The sequence below is a fragment of the Oratosquilla oratoria genome, chromosome 6 (assembly GCF_046742065.1).
Source record: "Oratosquilla oratoria isolate Oo_2021 chromosome 6, ASM4674206v1, whole genome shotgun sequence".
NCBI lineage: Eukaryota > Metazoa > Arthropoda > Malacostraca > Stomatopoda > Squillidae > Oratosquilla > Oratosquilla oratoria.
Genome location: NC_134782.1, coordinates 1,727,501 through 1,740,000, shown reverse-complemented (window position 1 = coordinate 1,740,000; position 12,500 = coordinate 1,727,501).

The window sequence follows — 12,500 nt, the reverse complement described above, 5'->3', positions numbered from 1 at the left end:
CAGAAAGTCCTCCGTAAAGTGGCACCTTCCTAGCCCCTTCTGAAAAGGAGCCTTCGCGACGATGAACCTAATTATGAATTATATATCTATTACATAATTTTCAAAATATTCACAAAACATGCCAGCCCTTGTCTCCTAGACTGACATTAAGTTTACTTAGTGCCCTTCTTTATTGCACTTAGGGTATCTAAGACACAGAAGACATCATATTACATATACTCACTCCAGAAAAATCCACAAAATATTTTCACTGAATGACTTAGGCCAACCCGGTGGCCGTGGCCGGATTCCCAGGGGCTCCTGCAGGGGAGGACCTGGGCAACAGACGGATTGATTTTTTCTTCTTCAAAAAATTACCTTTCTTGTATCCTGCATCCGTTTTCCATTTCCTGAAGGGGAAAGTTCATTCGGGTCAACGCTGTGCTCTTGATTGACTGAAGCCAAATTTTCCACCGAATCTAATCCCTCAACTGAATAGAATAGTCAACTATGTGATCGGTGTTGCCATAGCAACGGGGTTGGCCCATCGGCCGACTTTAACTACTGAATTTCAGACCCTCATTTCTGAACTCGGCTCAACCCCTGAAAGGCCTGGCTACTTCTTTTACTTCTTAACAATCATCAACCCTTCCGACATGCCTTATGAATCTAGTATTTGCCCTAACTTTCGCCAGACGATTTTATTCAGTCAGAGGAAACCATTTTCTGAACAAAAAGTCGCTTTCTTTTATAATTACTCATTATTCCCGGCGCCTGGTGATGTTATCAAACTAAAGATTTTTTTTGCTTTCTTATCCTTTATTCTGTATTCTATTAAAATTAATTTTATGAAACTACTAAAACCCTCCTACACAGCCTTAATCCATTTATCCTCTCTCTGCATTAAGTAAGGGTTACCCTCAGCTGTTATGAACTGTAGATTTACCAGCGCTTCGATCTTTGTGGAGAAATCTCGCACGGGTTGCCTAAAGGGTTAACCAAACACGAGGCCAAATACACACCTTCCCTACTCTCCCCAACCCCTTCCCTTTCCCCAACCCACTCTCTCTCCCCTCGACCTTTCCCCCCCCTTCCCTCTCCCCTTCCCCATCGTTTCCCCTTTCCCTTCCCCCAGCCCCTTCCCCCTGCATTTCCCCAGCCCCCTCCCCTTCCCCCAGTCCTCTCCCCCTCCTTTTCCTCAACTCCACCTCCCTTTTCCCTTTCACACTGAACTTCCCTTTCCCCACCTCCCCCTCCCCTTCCTTTCTCCCCCATCTCCCCTTTTTCCAACCCCTTCACCCTTCCTTTCCCCTTTCCCATCGGCCTTCCCTTTCCTTCAACCCCCTTCTCACCTCCCCCATCCTCATTGGCAAGCACCCCCACCCCACCACCTCTCCCCACGCACCAGGCTCAGCCTACCTGCTTTAAGCCGCACGCCCACACACCTGCCCATCACGCCCCCCTCCCCCTCCCGCTCCCCCTTTCCCCCCGGTCCTCCCAACGCCTTCCCTAGTCCTCCCCAATTTCTCCCCCTCCCCCTTCTCCCTCAACTCTCCAACCCTTCGGCAGTAAGTTTCACCCAAACGAGTAATTACTATCAGTATTTCATCGACGGTAACCAGCGCTTCTATCGTTGAGGGAAGTAGTGCACCGAAGAAGTGAATAATTTTTCAAATGAATAAAGAGGTCTGAAGTTAACCAGAACAAATACAAAGATAATTTCCTTTGTTTACAAGTGAACCGATATCTTTCAACTTTGACGTAGGCAAATTATTCTCAGCTGTATAAAATCATCTGGCATTAGCCATACACACATACTCACACGCATACTCATATACACGTACCTAAACGTGTGTGTGTGTGTGTGTGTGTGTGTGTGTGTGTGTGTGTGTGTGTGTGTGTGTGTGTGTGTGTGTGTGTGTGTGTGTGTGTGTGTGTGTGTGTGTGTGTGTGCGTGCGTGTGTGTGTGCGTGTGTGTGTGTGTGCGCGTATGTGTGTGTGTGTGTGTGTGTGTGTGTGTGTGTGTGTGTGATCGTGTGTGTTCGTGTGTGTGTATGTATGTGTGTATTTGTGTATTTACCTAGTTGTATTTTGCGGGAGGAGAGCTATGCTCGTAGTGACCCGCAGTTGTATCTTTCCGCATCCAGTTTTTTCTTAAAATCATGTATAGTTTTAGCACTCACTGTTTCCTCTTTCAGTTTGTTCCATATATCTATTACTTTGTATTGAAAGCTGTTTTTTTTCAGATCTCTTCTGTAACTATCTTTCTTAAGGTTCTTCTCGTGTCCTCATAATAATAATCATAATAATAATCATAATCAATCATAATCATAATCAATCATAATGATAATAATCAATCATAATCATAATCAATCATAATCATAATCAATCATAATAATAATCAATCATAATGATAATAACCATAATAATAATAACCATAATAATAATAATCATAATAATAATAATAATAATAATCATGATAATGATAATAATCATAATAATAATGATTAATCATAATTATAATATTATTAATGATAATAATAATAATGATAATAATGATAATAATAATAATAATAATAATAATCATAATAATGATAATGATCACAATAACAAGGATCATAATAATAATAATCATAATAATAATAATCATAATAATAGTAATATTAATGATAATAATGATAATAATAATAATAATCATAATAATAATAATAATCATAATAATAATAATGATGATGATAAAAATAATGACGATAACGACAATGACAGTAATATACAAGAATGAATTATCTACACGATCAGCAGTTTCCAAAAGTTTGTTTCTTTGTAAAGAAAACAAATAAATAGATAGGTCAAAATAAAAAAGCTGTACGACCTGTTCTGAATATTACGTCCTTTCAAGGTCATCGGGAGAGGGACTTCCTGTCGATGACACATTTCCTTTGTGGGCCACAAATTGGCCACGTGGAGCCTCTACGTTCCGCAGTGACTAAGCGTCTAGAGACAAAGAAAAAAGAAAGAAAGAGAGAAAGAAAGAGAGAGAGAGAGAGAGAGAGAGAGAGAGAGAGAGAGAGAGAGAGAGAGAGAGAGAGAGAGAGAGAGAGAGAGAGAGAGAGAGAGAGAGAGAGAGAGAGAGAGAGACAGAGAGAGAGAGAGACAGACAGAGAGAGAGAGAGACAAAGAGAGACAGAGAAAGAGAGACAGAGACAGACAGAGAGAGAGAGAGAGAGAGAGAGAGAGAGAGAGAGAGAGAGAGAGAGAGAGAGACATACAGCGGGGGAAGAGGAAGGGAGAAACGAGAGAATATGAGGGGAGAATGGAGAGAAAGAGATATACGTATACATTCACAAGGGAAGACGGGAGACAGAGCAAAAGAGGTTGGGGGAATGGGAAAGGGAGAGAGGGGGAGGGAAAGGGAAAACGGGAAATATAATGGGAGAGAGGGAAGAGAGGGGAAGAAAGGAGGAAATAAGGAGGGGAAGGAAGGAACGAACGAACGAAAGAAGGAAGGAAGAAAAGAAGGAAGGAAGGAAGGAAGGGAGGAAGGGAGGAAGGAAGGAGGGAGAAAGGAGCGAGGAAGAAAAGAAAGGAAGGAAGGAACAAACGAAGGAAAGGAGGGAGGGAGAAAGGAGGGAGGAAGCAAGGAAGGAATGGAGGGAGGGAGGGAGGGAGGAAGAAAGGAGGTGAGGGAGGAAGAAAAGAAGTGAGGGAGGGAGGAAGAAAGGAAGGGAGGGAGGGAGGAAGAAAGGAAGGGAGGGAGGAAGGGAGGGAGGGAGGGAGGGAGGGAGGGAGGGAGAAAAGAATGAAGAAGAATGGAAGGAAGGAGGGGGAGGGAGGGAGAGAGGGAGGAAAAATAAAGAGGAAAGAGGAAAGAAAAGGAGGGAAATAGGGAGAGAAATGAGAGACAGAAGGAGAGATGGAGGGATATAAAGAGTTAGGGAAGGAGGGAGGAAATGAAGAGGGAATAGGGAAAGAGAGAAAGAGATGGAGGAAAGAAGTCAGGAAGGAAGGAAGGAAGGAAGGAAGGAAGGAAGGAGGAGAGGAAGGGGAGGAAGGGAAGGAGAGAAGGATGACAAGGAAGGAAGGAGGGAAGGAGGGAGGAGGGAAGGATGACAAGGAGGGAAGGAGGGAGGAGAGGAAGGAGGGAAAGATGGAAGATAGGGAACAAGGAAGAAAGGGAAGGAGAGAAAAAGTGAGGAATGGAAGGAGGGAGGAAGGGAGGAAGGGAAGGGGTAAGGAGGGAGGAAGAGAGGGAGGGAGGGAAGAAAATAGATAAGGAAGGAGGGAAGAAGGGAAGGAGGGAGGAAGGTAGGAAAGGAAGGAGAGAAGGAACCATTTGCATGTGATCGATAAGTTTCGTGTTTCCAAATAGAACTCTTTTTCAACGTGGGCGCTCCGCGGTTTTTATATTAATTAGATTCTAATTTTAAAAAATCCAAATTAAACGAATATACAAAGTGTTTATGAATTTTAGTATATCAGTACACAGTAGTTTTACATTTACATCTATTGTAATCGACACACAATGACAGTTTGCATAATGTTATCTCATAATAATTTGTCACACCGGAAAAAAGATTGAACACCCCTTTTTCAATTTATTTCATAAATTAATTTTCTTGTTAATTCATTGGCCTATTCATTCGTTTTATTTTTTCATTTATCTATTAATCTATTTATTTATTTTTGTGTGTTTCTCGATTACCTTTCTCTCCACATAAACGCTCAATATTGGAAGTCCACGACAGGACCGTCGCTCTGTCCCTCAAGTACGGTTGAAGACACAGCCCGAAGTGCATGTGGAGTGTTGACTGTGCTGGAATGGCTGTGGTTGGGAATGAAGTCTGGAATCAGTGCAATCAACTCGACAATACTGATAAGATTCGGGAACTGAAATCATGCGACACAGGCCATCTGCACTTTTGATCTTCACTTTGGGGTTGGGAAGCCATGAAAAGTGCGAAAACACGACTTGAACAACTGCATAGCAGTTTCGAGTCGTATATATATATATGTATATATATATGTATATATATATATATATATATATATATATATATATGTATATATATACATATATAAGTGTATTTGCATATATGTATATGTATACGCATATTACGCACATGTAATACACCTTACATCCTGTATGTATTTTCCCACCTCTATTACCCTTCCTGATTCCCTAAATGAGCTCCCTACAGGTCCTAATCAAAAGCTTTTATCTCCTGACCCCCCTACCCACCAACTCCAACTCCTCCTCCTCCTCCTCCTCCTCCTCCTACCTCTTGCAACAGTCCACTAATCCTATTCAATCACACACACTCCCTAACCCTTCTCTCCGCCCTCTACTTCATACCATACTCATTCTCGACCTGCCTCCGCCCCCCCACTCTCCCCTTCTCTTTCTCCTCCGTTTCCCTCCATCCCTCTCCTCATTTCCCCTCCCCTCCGGCATTTCCCCTCTCTCCCTCTCTCTCTCTCCCTCTCTCTCTCCCCCTCTGTCTCTCTCTCTCTCTCTCTTTTTCTCTCTCTCTTTCTCTCTATCACACTCTCTCTCTCTTCCTCCACCCAGAACCGTCTAAGGCCCCGTCAGCCCCTTTTGCATTATTACACATCGACGCACCTCTTCCCTTCACCCACTGTCGGCCATCTCACCCACCACCCCTTTGACGTCACTGAGGGATGGGATGGGGGTTTGTAATCCCGTAGTGGCTAACAGGCTCGACCATGGTCCTAAAGACCGGTAGGCAGAACCTCTCGCCTTGTACAGTCGGCTACACAAACGACTCGACATTAGTCAGAACATGACGGTCATCAAGAAGTGACTGTACCTTGTACATCACACGAGGATTTACGAACTACCCATTATGGCTTAGTTAAGCCAAAGTTCTGAACAAACAAAACCTTATTGCAACGAGTTCGTCTTGCTAAAGAAGGTTGACCAAGATATAAATCTTCTGGTCGTTGTTGTCTGGGCGACTGTACAGCGTCACTTTCGTGAAGAAATTATTCCCCTTGAGATCATTGAACCCTTCTAGAAGAGTCAATTTATCTCAGGATCCGTCATTTTCTCCTTGGAATTTTCAAAGAAGTCTCTCTCTCTCTCTCTCTCTCTCTCTCTCTCTCTCTCTCTCTCTCTCTCTCTATCTCTCTCACACACACACACACACACACACACACACACACACACACACACACACACACACACACACACACACACACACACACGGTTGGGCTCGCGCAATACATAAATCAGGAAACAATTTTAACTTGTATTATTTCTGGCTGTCGCCAAGCGATTTTATTCATCCGCGCAAACGCCAGTCAGTTAAGGATTAGACCCATCTTGGCTACGTCAATGGTGGGAATCCCTTTTTGCACGTTTCTCTGGCTGCCGCCGGCCGATTTGATTCAGATGAGGAAATCTCCCTTACCAGTTCCTGTCCCTGTGGTCTTAAATGTGAACAGTTATGACGAGCTGCATAGGGACAGGTACCATGAGAACCATCACGACGGGAATATGTAGACAAGAAATGCTAAAACGAAGAGAAACGCAAATGAAGAAAAATAAAAGAAAATGGAAAGAAAAGAAAAAACAAATCAAAAAGGAAAAGAAGTGAAAAAAGAGAGAAAAAAGAAACTAAAGGAAAAGAAAAAAAAAAGATTTATAAAGAGGGGGATGGAAGCGAGTTCCGCCTATCATCTTTCATCTCGCCTAACCCCCTTCCCTCCTCCCCTTCTCTTCTTCCTCGTGTTGTTCCCCTTCTCCCTTTTCATCCCTCACCCCATCACCTTCTCTGTGTTTTACTTTGTTCGTCTATTCTAGGTGTCGACTGACAATTTTATTCAGTGTAGGTAACTTTCTCCCCCTAACCAAAAAAAGCTGAATTCATCTTGAAGCCACCTTAGATAAATTGACCTAAATTATATCTTTCCACTGCGTTCTATGACTTTGGTCTTTTATTCTAGCATTCTCCAGGCGATTTTATTTAGGTGAGGGGACCCCCCCCTCCTGCAGAAAATAAAATTAAGCCAAGCTCGACCTTACTTCGATATGCTTAGATTCCACTTTTCTTGGCGTTTTACAGTGTTAATCTTGGCTGCCGTCATCAGCGAGAGTAGTCACTAACACCTGCTCCCATGTCCCTCGTCGATTGTGCTTTCCACTTGTCTCTCTCCCGCCATCCCCTTCAATGCCAACCTACCATTCTTCCTTCCTCTCCAATTATCCCTCTCCCTCTCTTTCAGTCCCATCTTCCCACACTCCCTTCCCCTCACTCCCCTTCCCCTCTTTCTCTACTACCCTTCCTCCTTCCCTCTCCCCATCCCTTCCTCCCCTTCTCTCTCTTCCTGCCCCTCCCTCCCATCCTCCCTTAATGCAAGGGTTCTTCTCTACCCATGCACGTTCGCCCAGCACTCCCTTAATCAGACCAATCTGCTAAAAAAGAATCGTATCACCTCAACACCTTCGTTTACTCTTTCTATCAGATGCTCCGTTCCCTCTTTATCAGATGCCTTGATCGGTACGCTCCCTCTACCTCTACCTTTTTCTTCATCCGACTTTGTTACGGACCAAAAGGTCTCTCTGCTTTAACACCGAAACATTACGTCACATAAGTCTTAACCCCTTCCGAAACGGGTGACGCTCTGCCTTTCACTTTGGTTGCCGCCAAGATATTGTATTCATTTCCCTCACATCCCGTTTACATAATGAAGTTCTTAGGCCCTATATCGATTATCCACTCCCTTACCAGGTGGCACTTTTTCCTCTATTTTAGCTGCCGCTAAGCTATTCTATTCATTGCCGCGGTGTCCCTCACTAGCGCAGGGATTAAGATAGACTGAAGGAGACACAGTTGCTTAAGTGAACCGAAATATACATCCTCCATACAGCAAGATTCCCTTAAAAACTATGTACGTCTACTTTAATAGTGAGCGAATTGCTTTATCATTAACATAAAGCATTATGTGTCATATAAGAGAGATATAAAGAGAGAAGAGGAGAGCGAGAGAGAGAGAGAGAGAAAGAGAGACAGACAGAGAGAGAGAGAGAGAGAGAGAGAGAGAGAGAGAGAGAGAGAGAGAGAGAGAGAGAGAGAGAGAGAGAGAGGAAAGAGAGAGGGATATATATATATATATATATATATATATATATATATATATATATATATATAGAGAGAGAGAGAGAGAGAGAGAGAGAGAGAGAGGAGAGAGAGAGAGAGAGAGAGAGAGAGAGAGAGAGAGAGAGAGAGAGAGGGAGAGGGAGGGAGGGGGAGAGAGACAAAGAAAGAGAAGGAGGGAGAGAAGAAGAGAGAGAGAGAGAGAGAGAGAGAGAGAGGGAGAGAGAGAGACAAAGAAAGAGAAACAAAGAGAAGGAGGGAGAGAAAGAAAGAGAGAAGGAGAGAGAGAGAGAGAGAGAGAGAGAGAGAGAGAGAGAGAGAGAGAGAGAGAGAGAGAGAGAGAGAGAGAGAGAGAGAGAGAGAGAGAGGGAGAGAGAGACAAAGAAAGAGAAAGAAAGAGAAGGAGGGAGAGAAAGAAAGAGAGGAGAGAGAGAGAGAGAGAGAGAGAGAGAGAGAGAGAGAGAGAGAGAGAGAGAGAGAGAGAGAGAGAGAAACTTGTTCATTTCCTCTGCAGCACATTCTTTATTAATACAGCTGAGATACAACACCACACACGTCCGTGATACTCTACATGGAGCAGAATCCCAGCCCTGAAAATTGTACATCCTTTTTCAGCGTCCAAAACAACGCTGTATTTCACATGAATACACACAATATTTTTTTTCCTATATATATAATCATCAACTAACATACTACACTTTTTCAACATCATTCTTAAGAAGGACCAGCGACACTTTTTCATTATTATGATCTGGTAAACGCCAGGCGATTTTAATGAGTATACTGAGTATTTCAGTAGCAGAAATAGTCTCAGTTCATCTATTCAGTGCACGTCCACTTTAGGTATTTTGCCAGCGCTAACGTCACATGACTTAATCCGTCTTAAAGGCGTTGAGGGGTAAGGCAACTTTCCATATGCTAGTATGACATCTAAGGCCCATCATTCGCGACACTTGCGCCTACACTGCATGACACTCACTCCACCTTGGAGGCAATTCCTTTGCTCGTTCTCTCTCTTTCCCTCTTTCTCTCTCTATCTATAAGTCCATACACCCACCCTCCCACTCATCCATTCCCCATTCCCTCCTCTACCCCCTCCCCACCTCCTTCTTCTCCACCTCCTCGCCTCATCCTTCCCCTCCAGCAGCGACCACCCTACATCCTTCCTATCGCCCCACCCTACACGTTTATCTAATCCCAACTCTTTGGCACCACATCCTCTGTCCCACGCCCTCAGCAGCACCCGTCACCATTCACTCGCTCGCTCGCTCACTCTCGACCCTTCATCATCATTCAAGCGTCACCCCTCCCCCCTCCCTCCCTCCCCTTCCCCCCTCCCCCCGTCACCCCCTTCACTCCATGACGTCGGCCTCTTCCCCATACGTCCTCTCCTCTTCTCTCCTCTCCTCTCCTCTCTCTCACCACGTTTCTCATCAGCAGTTTTATATTGGACCTTTGTTATCACAACATACAATACTTAGCATATGACTTTACCATGTCACCAAGTTCCAAAGACCTTGTCTAATGCTCTCTTTCGTTTCCAGTTTAGATCATTGTATTTCCTCGTTAATTACCAGCGTTTCTATTATTGAGGGTAATACAGCACCGAAGAGGATGGATCACAGAGAAGCCAAATTAGAGATTTAATAAGGGTAGGAGAAAAAGAGGGACAGCAGAATTCCAAAGTGATCTGGATCCTTCTTTGGACAAAAATTAGTCTCCAATTATAAGAAACTCTGTGTGGCTATGGTCCGTAAGATGTCATTAAAGACAAAAAAGTATAAACTACATAAAACTTACGAAGCCAATACCCTATACGTTGCATTGTTCTGTACCGGGTGGCACTTGGTATTTTTATTCTGGCTGCCAACAGGCGATTTCTTTCATATTTGTGGGTCTCACTTAGTATCTCAGTGATTATATCCTGTCTCGACTGAGCCTTTGTGTGACATCCCAGCTCTCCAAGGGAAAAAAAAAAAAAAAAAAAAATTCTCGAGCCTTGTGAAACGGGCACAACTGATTTTCGGCTATGCCTACGAAGACGGGTATAACAAGCAGGAAGGACAACGGTGACGAGCTAAGCGCCCCCTGGTGTTTTTATTATTATTTTAACCTATAATTGAATCTCTTGACAATTTCTCCTCCCAACTTAAGCCAATTCTATTTCATCGTTATATACCTTAATCTTTTTTACTGTTTTTGATAACTTGTATACTTGTTCTGACGAGGGAAAAATCCTCCACAACGAGAGAAATAAAGAGCGTAAAAGGGCTGAGAGGGAAAGAGAGAGACAGAGTGAGAGAGAGAGAGAGAGAGAGAGAGAGAGAGAGAGAGAGAGAGAGAGAGAGAGAGAGAGAGAGAGAGAGAGAGAGAGAGAGAGAGAGAGAGAGAGAGAGAGAGAGAGAGAGAGAGAGAGAGAGAGAGAGAGAGAGAGAGAGAGAGAGAGAGAGAGAGAGAGAGAGAGAGAGAGAAACATTTTGGCGTCGGCGTCCACCCTTGTGACGAATGCCCGGGCCTCTTCCTCCTCCTCCTCCTCCTCCTTCTCTTCTTCCTTCTTCTCCTCCTCCACCTCCCTCTCCTTCTTCTCCTCCTCCTCCTCCTTCGCATTCTCTTCCTCCTTCTCCTCCTCCTCCTACTCCTCCTTCTTCTCCACCTCCTCCTCTTCATCCTCATCCGCATCCTTCTCTTTCACTTCATCCTCATTTGCATCCTTTTCCTTCTTCTTCTCCTCCTCCTCCTCCTCCTCCTCATCATCATCATCATCATCATCATCATCATCATCATCATCACCACCCCACCTCTTTCTGCCCCTTTCTCCTTCTCTTCTTCCTCACCTCTTCTTCCTCCTCCCCTCCTATCCTTCTTTTCCTCTTCCTCCTTTCTCCCTCCATCTATTGCGTAATAGGGACCCGCTGCCGAGGGCCCCCGAGAGGCTTCTGCTGCCTCCAACCTCCTCCACCGCTCCTCCCTCACGCGATTCACACCTGAGTACTCCACCGCAACGACGGACTAATCCTGTGGCGGACACATATCCTCAAAGTGAACATTAATTGATCTTGTTCTGGCTAACGTTAACCGATTTCTATTTATTTTTGTGACGCGCGAACTCTCACTCAAAGAACCTCTTCCTCTTATTCTTAATCCTCCTCCTCCTTGTCGAGGTATTCAACAAACGTCTCAAAATTTACTTAGCTACAAATCTCCGATTAGAATTATTTACGTCTAGATAGATTAAGGAGAGAAAAAAGAGCGAGAAAGAAAAGGAAGAAGTAACAATAATAATGGTAGTAGTGATGATAACATTAATAATAAGTTAATTACCAAAGCAGCCACGTAAGGATCAATAGGTCTGTTCGTTTGTCCATGTAACTACATGTAACTTCGTGTAACTCTTCAACATCATCTTCTTCCTCCACATTCTCAACCTCCTCCACCTTAAACTCCTCTACTTCCTCCTCCAGCTCCTCTCCTCCATCTCTCTACTCCTAATCCACCTCTTCATCCTCATCAACCCTCTATTTTTCCTTCTTTTCCTTTTGCTTTTCCACATCATCCTCCTCCTCCATCTCCTCCCCTTACTCCTCCTTTTCCTCCTCATATTCTTACTCCTCCTCTTCTTCCTCCTCATCCTCAGCCTTCTCTTCTTCCATACCTTCCTCTTTTTCTCCTCCCCCTACTCTTCCTCCATAATCTCTTCTTCTTTCTCCTCCTACTGTCCCTCCATAATCTCCTTTTTCTCCTCCTCCTCTTCCTCCTCATCCTCAATCTCTTCTACATCCTCCTCTTCCATTTCTTCCTCTTTTTCTTTCTCCACCTCCTCTTCCTCCATCCCTTCCTATTTCTCTTCCTTTTCCTTCTCCTATTCTTTCTCTTCTTCTTCATCCTCAACCTCCTCTACATTCTCCTCTTCCTCTATCTCCTCCTCCTCCTCTTCCTCCTGAGCCCAATGGCCACTCTGAGACCGTATCTACCCATCGCACCGTCACACCCGAGACCTGCTTCCGCGTTTATCGGTTCCTTGCTCGAACCCGTGATCCTCTTTCGGACCCCGACCGACTCCCTACTCCCTACAGCCTCGGCGGGAGGGCGGGACCTCTTAACCATCGGCGTCCCGTAGATCCTCTACAGTGATCCACCCTTTGTGCCTACGGCGGCGTCCTTAGGGCTGCACCGCCTTAAAGTGGGTGTGGGTCTAGGAGCAAAAATCCATCCACTGTGTGTGTATATATATACATATGTATATATCATATATTATATATATATATATATACATATATATACATATATACATATATATACATATACATATATATATATATACACATATATATACATATAAATATAAACATATATATACATATATATATACATATAATTATATATATAATAAATATAGAATATATA